Raw genomic sequence first — 12,810 nt, forward strand, 5'->3', positions numbered from 1 at the left:
CCCTAACAACCCCATCCATAAACAAATTAAACAACCATGGAGACATCACACACCCCTGCCGCAAACCTACATTCACTGAGAACCAATCACTTTCCTCTCTTCCTACACGTACACATGCCTTACATCCTTGATAAAAACTTTTCACTGCTTCTAACAACTTGCCTCCCACACCATATATTCTTAATACCTTCCACAGAGCATCTCTATCAACTCTATCATATGCCTTCTCCAGATCCATAAATGCTACATACAAATCCATTTGCTTTTCTAAGTATTTCTCACATACATTCTTCAAAGCAAACACCTGATCCACACATCCTCTACCACTTCTGAAACCACACTGCTCTTCCCCAATCTGATGCTCTGTACATGCCTTCACCCTCTCAATCAATACCCTCCCATATAATTTACCAGGAATACTCAACAAACTTATACCTCTGTAATTTGAGCACTCACTCTTATCCCCTTTGCCTTTGTACAATGGCACTATGCACGCATTCCGCCAATCCTCAGGCACCTCACCATGAGTCATACATACATTAAATAACCTTACCAACCAGTCAACAATACAGTCACCCCCTTTTTTAATAAATTCCACTGCAATACCATCCAAACCTGCTGCCTTGCCGGCTTTCATCTTCCACAAAGCTTTTACTACCTCTTCTCTGTTTACCAAATCATTTTCCCTAACCCTCTCACTTTGCACACCACCTCGACCAAAACACCCTATATCTGCCACTCTGTCATCAGACACATTCAACAAACCTTCAAAATACTCATTCCATCTCCTTCTCACATCACCACTACTTGTTATCACCTCCCCATTTACGCCCTTCACTGAAGTTCCCATTTGCTCCCTTGTCTTACGCACCCTATTTACCTCCTTCCAGAACATCTTTTTATTCTCCCTAAAATTTACTGATAGTCTCTCACCCCAACTCTCATTTGCCCTTTTTTTCACCTCTTGCACCTTTCTCTTGACCTCCTGTCTCTTTCTTTTATACTTCTCCCACTCAATTGCATTTTTTCCCTGCAAAAATCGTCCAAATGCCTCTCTCTTCTCTTTCACTAATACTCTTACTTCTTCATCCCACCACTCACTACCCTTTCTAAACAGCCCACCTCCCACTCTTCTCATGCCACAAGCATCTTTTGCGCAATCCAACACTGATTCCCTAAATACATCCCATTCCTCCCCCACTCCCCTTACTTCCATTGTTCTCACCTTTTTCCATTCTGTACACAGTCTCTCCTGGTACTTCCCCACACAGGTCTCCTTCCCAAGCTCACTTACTCTCACCACCTTCTTCACCCCAACATTCACTCCTCTTTTCTGAAAACCCATACTAATCTTCACCTTAGCCTCCACAAGATAATGATCAGACATCCCTCCAGTTGCACCTCTCAGCACATTAACATCCAAAAGTCTCTCTTTCGCACGCCTGTCAATTAACACGTAATCCAATAACGCTCTCTGGCCATCTCTCCTACTTACATAAGTATACTTATGTATATCTCGCTTTTTAAACCAGGTATTCCCAATCATCAGTCCTTTTTCAGCACATAAATCTACAAGCTCTTCACCATTTCCATTTACAACACTGAACACCCCATGCATACCAATTATTCCCTCAACTGCCACATTACTCACCTTTGCATTCAAATCACCCATCCCTCGTCTTACGCACTTTATTTACCTCCTTCCAAAACATTTTCTTATTCTCCCTAAAATTTAATGATACTCTCTTAACCCAACTCTCATTCGCCCTCTTTTTCATCTCTTGCACCTTTCTCGTGACCTCCTGCCTATTTCTTTTATACATCTTCCAGATATTTGCATTATTTCCCAGCAAATATTGTCCAAATGCCTCTCTCTTCTCTTTCACTAATAATTTTACTTCTTCATCCCACCACTCACTACCCTTTCTAATCTGCCCACCTCCCATGCTTCTCATGCCACAAGCATCTTTTGCGCAAGCCATCACTGCTTCCCTAAATACATCCCATTCCTCCCCCACTCCCTTTACATCCTATGTTCTTTGTTCTCACCTTTTTCAATTCTGTACTCAGTCTCTCCTGGTACTTCCTCACACAAGTCTCCTTCCCAAGCTCACTTACTCTCACCACTCTCTTCATCCCAACATTCTCTCTTCTTTCCTCAAAACCTGTACAAATCTTCACCTTCGCCTCCACAAGATGATCAGAAATCCCTCCAGTTGTACCTCTCAGCACATTAACATCCAAAATTCTCTCTTTCGCGCACCTATCAATTAACACGCAATCCAATAACTCTCTCTGGCCATCTCTCCTACTTACATACATATACTTATGTATATCTCTCTTTTTAAACCAGGTATTTCCAATCATCAGTCCTTTTTCAGCACATAAATCTACAAGCTCTTCACCATTTCCATTTACAATACTGAAACCCCTATGTACACCAATTATTCCCTCAACTGCCTTATTACTCACCTTTGCTTTCAAATCACACATCACTATAACCCAGTCTCGTGCATCAAAACTACTAACACACTCATTCAGCTACTCCCAAAACACTTGCCTCTCATGATCTTTCTTCTCATGCCCAGGTGCAAAGGCACCAATAATCACCCATCTCTCTCCATCCACTTTCAGTTTTACCCATATCAATCTAGAGTTTACTTCTTACACTCTATCACATACTCCCACCACTCCTGTTTCAGGAGCAGTGCTATTCCTTCCCTTGCTCTTGTCCTCTCACTAACCCTTGACTTTACTCCCAAAACATTCCCAAACCACTCTTCCCCTTTACCCTTGAGCTTCGTTTCACTCAGAGCCAAAACATCCAAGTTCCTTTCCTCAAACATACTATCTACCACTCCTTTTTTCTCATCTTGGTTACATCCACACACAGGCACCCCAATCTGAGTGGATGAGCCATTCTTCATCTGTTTCCTGGCACTACCTCGGTGATGCAGGACACAGCAATCAAATATAATAAATATGAAAATATAAATATCCAACAATCTTATGCCCCTCTAGTTAGAACACTAACCTTCAACCCCTCTGATTTATACAATGGCAATATACATGCATTCCTCCAATCTTCAGGCACTTCATCAAGATCCATACAAATAATGAATATCCTTCCCAACCAATGAACAACACAATCATCCCCTTTCTTAATAAATTCAACTGCAATATCATCCAATCCTAACAACTTGCCTGATTTCATTTTCCACACAGCTATCATCATCTCTTCACTATTCACCAAACCACTCTCCCTAACTCTCTCACTCCACATACCACCCTAACCTAAACACCCTACATCTGTCACTATCATCATACACATTTAAATATCCTTCAAAATACTCACTCCCTCTCCTCCTCACTCATCACTACCTGTTATCACTTCCCATTTTTGCTCCATTCACTGATGTCCCTATTTGTTCTCTTGTCTTTTGGACATTATTTACCTCCTTCCAAAACATCTTTTTATTCTCCCTAAAGTTTAATGATACTCTCTCACCCCAACACACATTTGCCCTCTTTTTCAACCCCTGCTGCTTTCTCTTGCACATCTCTCAATCATTTGCACTTCCTTGTAAGTACCTCCCAAATGCCTCTCTTTTCTCTTTCACAAGCAACTTTACTTCTTCATCCCACCACTCACTACCCTTTTTAACATGCCCACATCCCACCTTATGCATGCCACATGCATCTCGTGTACATGCCATCAATGATTCCCTAAATACATCCCATTCCTCACTCTCTCCCCTTGCTTCGTTTGCTCTCACCTTTTGCCAATCTATACGAAATCTCTCGTGGTATTTCTTCGCACAAGTCACCTTTCCAAGCTCACTTACTGTCACCACTCTCTTCTTCAAAACATTGTCTCCTCATTTTTGAAAACCTATACAAAGCTTCACCCTCACCCCAACAACATAGTGATCAGAAATCCCACCAGCTGCCCCTCTTGGTACATTTACACCTAAAAGTCTCTCTTTTACATGCCTATCAAATAATATGTAATCTAATAATGCCCATTGACCATCTCTCCTACTCACATATGTACACTTGTGTATATCTCTTCTTTAGAGGTTTTCAGAAAAGAAGAGAGAATTTTGGGGTGAAGAGAGTGGTGAGAGTAAGTGAGCTTGGGAAGGAGACTTGTGTGGTGTGAGGAAGTACCAGGAGAGACTGAGTACAGAATGGAAAAAGGTGAGAACAAAGGAGGTAAGGGGAGTGGGGGAGGAATGGGATGTATTTAGGGAAGCAGTGATGGCTAGTGCAAAAGATGCTTATGGCATGAGAAGCATGGGAGGTGGGCAAATCAGATGAAGTAAGATTATTAGTGAAAGAGAAGAGAGAGGCATTTGGACGATTTTTGCAGGGAAATAATGCAAATGAGTGGGAGATGTATAAAAGAAAGAGGCAGGAGGTCAAAAAAAAGGTGCAAGAGGTGAAAAAGAGGGCAAATGAGAGTTGGGGTGAGAGAGTATCATTAAATTTTAGGGAGAATAAAAAGATGTTCTGGAAGGAGGTAAATAAGTGCGTAAGACAAGGGAACAAATGGGACCTTCAGTGAAGGGGGCTAATCGGGAGGTGATAATAAGTAGTGGTGATGTGTGGAGATGAAGTATTTTGAAGGTTTGTTGAATGTGTTTGATGATAGAGTGGCAGATATAGGGTTTTGGCCGAGGTGGTGTGCAAAGTGAGAGGGTTGGGGAAAATGATTTGGTAAACAGGGAAGAGGTAGTAAAAGATTTGCAGAAGATGAAAGCCGGCAAGGCAGCGGGTTTGGATGGTATTGCAGTGGAATTTATTAAAAAAGGGAGTGACTGTATTGTTCACTGGTTGCTGAGGTTATTTAATGTATGTATGATTCATGGTGAGGTGCCTGAGGATTGGCGGAATGCTTGCATAGTGCCATTGTACAAAGGCAAAGAGGACAAAGGTGAGTGCTCAAATTACAGAGGTATAAGTTGGTTGAGTATTCCTGGGAAATCATATGGGAGGGTATTGATTGAGAGGGTGAAGGCATGTACAGAGCATCAGATTGGGGAAGAGCAGTGTGGTTTCAGAAGTGGTAGAGGATGTGTGGATCAGGTGTCTGCTTTGAAGAATGTATGTGAGAAATACTTAGAAAAGCAAATGGATTTGTATGTAGCATTCATGGATCTGGAGAAGGCATATGATAGAGTTGATGGAGATGCTCTGTGGAAGGTATTAAGAATATATGGTGTGGGAGGCAAGTTGTTAGAAGCAGTGAAAAGTTTTTATCGAGGTTGTAAGGCATGTGTACGTGTAGGAAGAGAGGAAAGTGATTGGTTATCAGTGAATGTAGGTTTGCGGCAGGGGTGTGTGATGTCTCCGTGGTTGTTTAGTTTGTTTATGGATGGGGTTGTTAAGGAGGTGAATGCAAGAGTTTTGGAAAGAGGGGCAAGTATGCAGTCTGTCATGGATGAGAGAGCTTGGGAAGTGAGTCAGTTGTTGTTCGCTGATGATACAGTGCTGGTGGCTGATTCATGTGAGAAACTGCAGAAGCTGGTGACTGAGTTTGGTTAAAGAGTGTGAAAGAAGAAAGTTGAGAGTAAATGTGAATAAGAGTAAGGTTATTAGGTACAGTAGGGTTGAGGGTCAAGTCAATTGGGAGGTAAGTTTGAATTAAGAAAAACTGGAGGAAGTGAAGTGTTTTAGGTATCTGGGAGTGGATTTGGCAGTGGATGGAACCATGGAAGCGGAGGTGAATCATAGGGTGGGGGAGGGGGCAAAAATTCTGGGAGCCTTGAAGAATGTGTGGAAGTCGAGAACATTATCTCGGAAAGCAAAAATGGGTATGTTTGAAGGAATAGTGGTTCCAACAATGTAGTATGGTTGCGAGGCTTGGGCTATGGATAGAGTTGTGCACAGGAGGGTGGATGTGCTGGAAATGAGATGTTTGAGGACAATATGTGGTGTGAGGTGGTTTGATCGAGTGAGTAATAATAGGGTAAGAGAGATGTGTGGTAATAAGGAGAGTGTGGTTGAGAGAGCAGGAAAGGGTGTTTTGAAATAGTTTGGTCACATAGAGAAAATGAGTGAGGAAAGATTGACAAAGAGGATATATGTGTCAGAGGTGGAAGGAACAAGAAGTGGGAGACCAAATTGGAGCTGGAAAGACGGAGTGAAAAAGATTTTGAGTGATCGGGGCCTGAACATGCAGAAGGGTGAAAGGCGTGCAAGGAATAGAGTAAATTGGAATGATGTGTCGACGTGCTGTCAATGGATTGAACCAGGGCATGTGAAACGTCTGGGGTAAACCATGGAAAGTTCTGTGGGGCCTGGATGTGGAAAGGGAGCTGTGGTTTCAGTGCATTATTACATGACAGCTAGAGACTGAGTGTGAACGAATGGGGTCTTTGTTGTCTTTTCCTAGCGCTACCTCACTCACATGAGGGGGGAGGGGGTTGTTATTTCATGTGTGGCGAGGTGGTGATGGGAATGAATAAAGGTAGACAGTATGAATTATGTACATGGGTATATATGTATATGTCTGTGTGAGTATATATATGTATACATTGGGATGTATAGGTATGTATATTTGCGTGTGTGGACGTGTATGTATATACATGTGTATGTGGGTGGGTTGGGCCATTCTTTCGTTTGTTTCCTTGCGCTATCTCTCTAACGCGGGAGACAGCGACAAAGCAAATTAAATAAATAAATCTCTTTTTTAAACCAGGTATTCCCAATCACCAGTCTTTTTTTAGGACACAGCTCCACAAGCTCTTCATCATTTCCATTCATAACACTGAATACCCAATGTACACCAATTACACCCTCAACCTCCACATTACTTCCCTTTGCTTTTTAAATCACTCATCACTAGGAGTGAGTCTCATACACCAAAACTGCTGACATTCACTCAACTGCTCCTAAAACACTTGCCTCTTGAGACCTTTCTTCTCATGACCAGTTGCATAAGCACCAATAATCATCAATCTCTCTCCATCCACTTTCAGTTTTCCCATCAATCTAGAATTTACTTCCTTACACTCTATCACACACTCCCACAACTCCTGTTTCAGGAGTAGTGTTACTCCTTCCTTAGCTCTTGTTCTCTTACCAACCCGACTCTACTCCTAAGACGTCTCCAAACCATTCTTCCCCTTTACCCTTGAGCTTTGTTTCTCTCACAGTTAGAACAACCAGCTTTCCTTCCTCAAACATACACTCATACACGTACATACATGCACATACACCTACATATACAAGCATATACATGTACAGATATATATATATACATACATACATGTGAAACGAAGCTCAAGGGTAAAGGGGAAGAGTGGTTTGGGAATGTCTTGGGAGTAAAGTCAGGGGTTACTGAGAGGACAAGAGCAAGGGAAGGAGTAGCACTACTCCTGAAACAGGAGTTGTGGGAGTATGTGATAGAGTGTTAGAAAGTAAATTCTAGATTGATATGGGTAAAACTGAAAGTTGATGGAGAGAGATGGGTGATTATTGGTGCATATGCACCTGGGCATGAGAAGAAAGATCATGAGAGGCAAGTGTTTTGGGAGCAGCTGAATGAGTGTGTTAGTGGTTTTGATGCACAAGACCGGGTTATAGTGATGGGTGATTTGAATGCAAAGGTGAGTAATGTAGCAGTTGAGGGAATAACTGGTATACATGGGGTGTTCAGAGTTGTAAATGGAAATGGTGAAGAGCTTGTAGATTTATGTGCTGAAAAAGGACTGGTGATTGGGAATACCAGGTTTAAAAAGAGATATATACATAAGTATACGTATGAAAGTAGGAGAGATGGCCAGAGAGTGTTATTAGATTATGTGTTCATTGACAGGCACGCGAAAGAGAGACTTTTGGATGTTAATGTGCTAAGAGGTGCAACTGGAGGGATGTCTGATCATTATCTTGTGGAGGCGAAGGTGAAGATTTGTAGGGGTTTTCAGAAAAGAAGAGAGAATGTTGGGGTGAAGAGAGTGGTGAGAGTAAGTGAGCTTGGGAAGGAGACTTGTGTGAGGAAGTACCAGGAGAGACTGAGTACAGAATGGAAAAAGGTGAGAACAAAGAAGGAAAGGGGAGTGGGGGAGGAATGGGATGTATTTAGGGAAGCAGTGATGGCTTGAGAAAAGATGCTTGTGGCACGAGAAGCGTAGGAGGTGGGTTGATTAGAAAGGGTAGTGAGTGGTGGGATGAAGAAGTAAGATTATTAGTGAAAGAGAAGAGAGAGGTATTTAGACGATTTTTGTAGGGAAAAAATGCAAATGAGTGGGAGACGTATAAAAGAAAGAGGCAGGAGGTCAAGAGAAAGGTGCAAGAGGTGAAAAAGAGGGCAAATGAGAGTTGGGGTGAGAGAGTATCATTAAATTTTAGGGAGAATAAAAAGACGTTTTGGAAGGAGGTAAATAAAGTGCGTAAGACAAGAAAGCAAATGGGAACTTCAGTGAAGGGGGCTAATGGGGAGGTGATAACAAGTAGTGGTGATGTGAGAAGGAGATGGAGTGAGTATTTTGAAGGTTTGTTGAATGTGTTTGATGATAGAGTGGCAGATATAGGGTGTTTTGGTCAAGGTGGTGTGCAAAGTGAGAGGGTTAGGGAAAATGATTTGGTAAAAAGAGAAGAGGTAGTAAAAACTTTATGGAAGATGAAAGCCGGCAAGGCAGCAGGTTTGGATGGTATTGCAGTGGAATTCATTAAAAAAGGGGGTGACTGTATTGTTGACTGGTTGGTAAGGTTATTTAATGTATGTATGACTCATGGTGAGGTGCCTGAGGATTGGCGGAATGCTTGCATAGTGCCACTGTACAAAGGCAAAGGGGATAAGAGTGAGTGCTCAAATTACAGAGGTATAAGTTGGTTGAGTATTCCTGGGAAATTATATGGGAGGGTATTGATTGAGAGGGTGAAGGCATGTACAGAGCATCAGATTGGGCAAGAGCAGTGTGGTTTCAGAAGTGGTAGAGGATGTGTGGATCAGGTGTCTGCTTTGAAGAATGTATGTGAGAAATACTTAGAAAAGCAAATGGATTTACATGTAGCATTTATGGATCTGGAGAAGGCATATGATAGAATTGATAGAGATGCTCTGTGGAAGGTATTAAGAATATATGGTGTGGGAGGAAAGTTGTTAGAAGCAGTGAAAAGTTTTTATCGAGGATGTAAGGCATGTGTACGTGTAGGAAGAGAGGAAAGTGATTGGTTCTCAGTGAATGGAGGTTTGTGGCAGGGGTGTGTGATGTCTCCATGGTTGTTTAATTTGTTTATGGATGGGGTTTTTAGGGAGGTGAATGCAAGATTTTTGGAAAGAGGGGCAAGTATGCAGTCTGTTGTGGATGAGAAAGCTTGGGAGGTGAGTCAGTTGTTGTTCACTGATGATACAGCACTCGTGGCTGATTCATGTGAGAAACTGCAGAAGCTGGTGACTGAGTTTGGTTAAAGAGTGTGAAAGAAGAAAGTTAAGAGTAAATGTGAATAAGAGCAAGGATATTTATTAGGTACAGTAGGGTTGAGGGTCAAGTGTATTAGGAGGTAATTTTGAATGGAGAAAAACTGGAGGAAGTAAAGTGTTTTAGATATCTGGGAGTGGATCTGGCAGCGGATGGAACCATGGAGGCGGAAGTGAATCATAGGGTGGGGGAGGGGGTGAAAATTCTGGGAGCCTTCAAGAATGTTTGGAAGTCGAGAACATTATCTTGGAAAGCAAAAATGGGTATGTTTGAAGGAATAGTGGTTCTAACAATGTTGTATGGTTGCGAGGCGTGGGCTATGGATAGAGTTGTGCACAGGAGGGTGGATGTGCTGGAAATGAGATGTTTGAGGACAATATGTGGTGTGAGGTGGTTTGATCGAGTAAGTAATAATAGGGTAAGAGATGTGTGGAAATAAAAAGAGTGTGGCTGAGAGAGCAGAAGAGGGTGTTTTGAAATGGTCACATGGAGAGAATGAGTGAGGAAAGATTGACCAAGAGGATATATGTGTCAGAGGTGGAGGGAATGAGGAGAAATGGGAGACCAAATTGGAGGTGGAAAGATGGAGTGAAAAAGATTTTGAGTGATCGGGGCCTGAACATGCAGGAGGGTGAAAGGCGTGCAAGGAATAGAGTGAATTGGAACAATGTGGTACACCGGGGTCGATGTGCTGTCAATGGATTGAACCAGGGCATGTGAAGCGTCTGGGGTAAACCATGGAAAGTTCTGTGGGGCCTGGATGTGGAAAGGGAGCTGTGGTTTCGGTGCATTATTACATGACAGCTAGAGACTGAGTGTGAACGAATGGGGCCTTTGTTGTTTTTTCCTAGCGCTACCTCGCACACATGAGGGGGGAGGGGGTTGTTATTCCATGTGTGGCGAGGTGGCGATGGGAATAAATAAAGGCAGACAGTATGAATTATGTACATGTGTATATATGTATATGTCTGTGTGTGTATATATATATCTGTACATTGAGATGTGTAGGTATGTATATTTGCATGTGTGGACATGTATGTATATACATGTGTATGTGGGCAGGTTGGGCCATTCTTGCATCTGTTTCCTTGCGCTACCTCGCAAACACGGGAGACAGCGACAAAGCAAAAAAAAAAGAAAAAAAAAATACATGTACATATACACACATGTACATGCTCATACTTGCTCACCTTCATGCATTCCTGGTGCCACCCTGCCCCACAATAAGCAGCATTGCCACCCCCTGCATCAACGAGGTAGCAACAGGAAAACAGACAAAAAACCACATTCATTCACCCTTAGTCTCTAGCTGTCATGTGTAACGCACCAAAACCACAGCTCCCTATCCACATCTGGGCACCACAGGCCTTTCCATGGTTTACCCTAAACCTTTCACGTGCCCTGGTTCAGTCCATTGACAGCATGTTGACCCCAGTATACCTCATCATTCTAATTCACTCTACTCCACGCACGTCTTTTACCATCCTGCATGTTCAGGCTCCAGTCGCCTTTTTCACTGCATCCTTCCACCTCCTATTCGGTCTCCAGCTTCTCCGTGTTCCCTTCACCTCTGACACATATATCCTCACTGCCAATCTTTCCTCACTCATCTCTCCATATGTCCAAAACTATTTCAACACACCCTCTTCTGCTCTGTCAACCACACTCTTTTTATTACCACACATCTCTCTTACCCTTTTGTTACTTAATCAATCAAACTACCTCACACCATATACTGTCCTCAAAAAAACTACCTCACACCATATACTGTCCTCAAACATTTAATTTCCAACAAGTCCACCCTCCTCCACACAACCCTAATTATAGACCATGCCTGAAGACCATAAAATATAACTGGAACTACTATTCCTTTAAACATACCCATTTTTGCTCTCAGAGATAACGTTCTCTCCACACATTCTTCATCACTCCCACAACCTTTGCCCCCACTCTATGACCCACTTCTGCTTCCATGGATCCATTTGCTGCCAAATCCACTTCCTTCAATCTTTCTCCATTCAAAATTACATCCCAGCCAACTTGTCCCTCAACCCAGCTGAACCTAATAACCTTGTTTTTATTTGCATTTACTCTCAACTTTCTCTTTAACTCACTCTTCCAAACTCAGTCACCAACTTCAGTAAATTCTCACTTAAATCAGCCATCAGCGCTGTATCAATGGCAAACAAATGAACCACTTCCAGGGCCCTCTCGTCCCCAAAAGATTGCATACTCGCCTCTCTCCAAGATTCATGCATTTAAGTACCTCACCACCCCATCCATAAACAAATTACATAACCATAGTGACATCATGCACCCCTGGCACAGACTGACCTTCAATGGGAACCATTCACTTTCCTTTCTTTCTATTCATACATACACCTTACACCGTTGATTAAAACTTCTCACTGCTTCTAGCAGCTTACCTCCCACACCATATATTCATAATACCTTCCACAAAGATCCCTATCAACCCTATCATATGCTTGTATATATTCCTCTTTTTAAACCAGTCATTCCCAATCACCTGTCCTTTTTCAGCACACACCATCACAAGCTCTTCAACAGTTCCATTCATAATACTTATTTCCCATATGCCCTAAGTATACCATAAACTGCCACATTACTTACCTTCTCATTTAAATCATCCATCACTAAAGCCCAGCATCTTACATCAAAACTGCTGACACTCACTCAGTTGCTCCCAAAACACTTACCTCTCAAGATCTTTCTTTTCATAGTCATGTGGATAAGGACTAATAATCACCCCTCTCTTGCCATCCACTTCCAGTTTTTACCCTTGTCAATTTTCAGTTCACTTCCTTAAACTCTATCACACACTTCCACAACTCCTGCTTCAGAAGCTGTGTTACTCATTCCTTAACTCTTGTCCTCTTACCAACCTCCGACTTCACTCATAAGAAATTTCCAAATCATTCTTATTTCATCCTTGAGCTTCGTTTCACTCAGAGACAGAACATCCAGGTTTTTCTCCTCAAACACATGTCCTAACACTCCTCTCTTCTTGAGAGAATCTTGGTTACATCCATACACATTTAGACAACCCAGCCTGAGCCTTCAAGGAGGATGAGTACTCACTTTCTGGTTCCTTCCTCTGTTCTGTATTAGAAATTGAAATACAAGAAGAGGGAAGGGAAGTTAAAGGCCTCTGCTCCTGCTCCCTTTAGTTGCCTTCTACCCCAGGAATAAATTATCTATTACTTTCATATAACTGAGGGGAATTACTGAATGAAGCTGTTGAGAGTTTTTATCCATAGGAGGGAAGGGACTGAACACTGCCATTGTTTGTTTGATTTTTTCATACAAGGAAAAAACTGACTAGTATCAATGTTTTGGGATTGCTGGTTAACTGAGTCACAGA

At 42.3% G+C, this 12,810-nt stretch overlaps 1 protein-coding gene across 1 annotated transcript in view; it reads right to left on the reverse strand.

The window, feature by feature from the left end:
- Positions 1-12,810, reverse strand: part of hppy (MAP4K3-like protein hppy) — a 566,945-nt gene that overhangs the window by 500,574 nt on the left and 53,561 nt on the right. The gene's annotated exons all lie outside the window — the stretch shown is intronic.

This window comes from Panulirus ornatus, chromosome 41, assembly GCF_036320965.1.
Source record: "Panulirus ornatus isolate Po-2019 chromosome 41, ASM3632096v1, whole genome shotgun sequence".
NCBI lineage: Eukaryota > Metazoa > Arthropoda > Malacostraca > Decapoda > Palinuridae > Panulirus > Panulirus ornatus.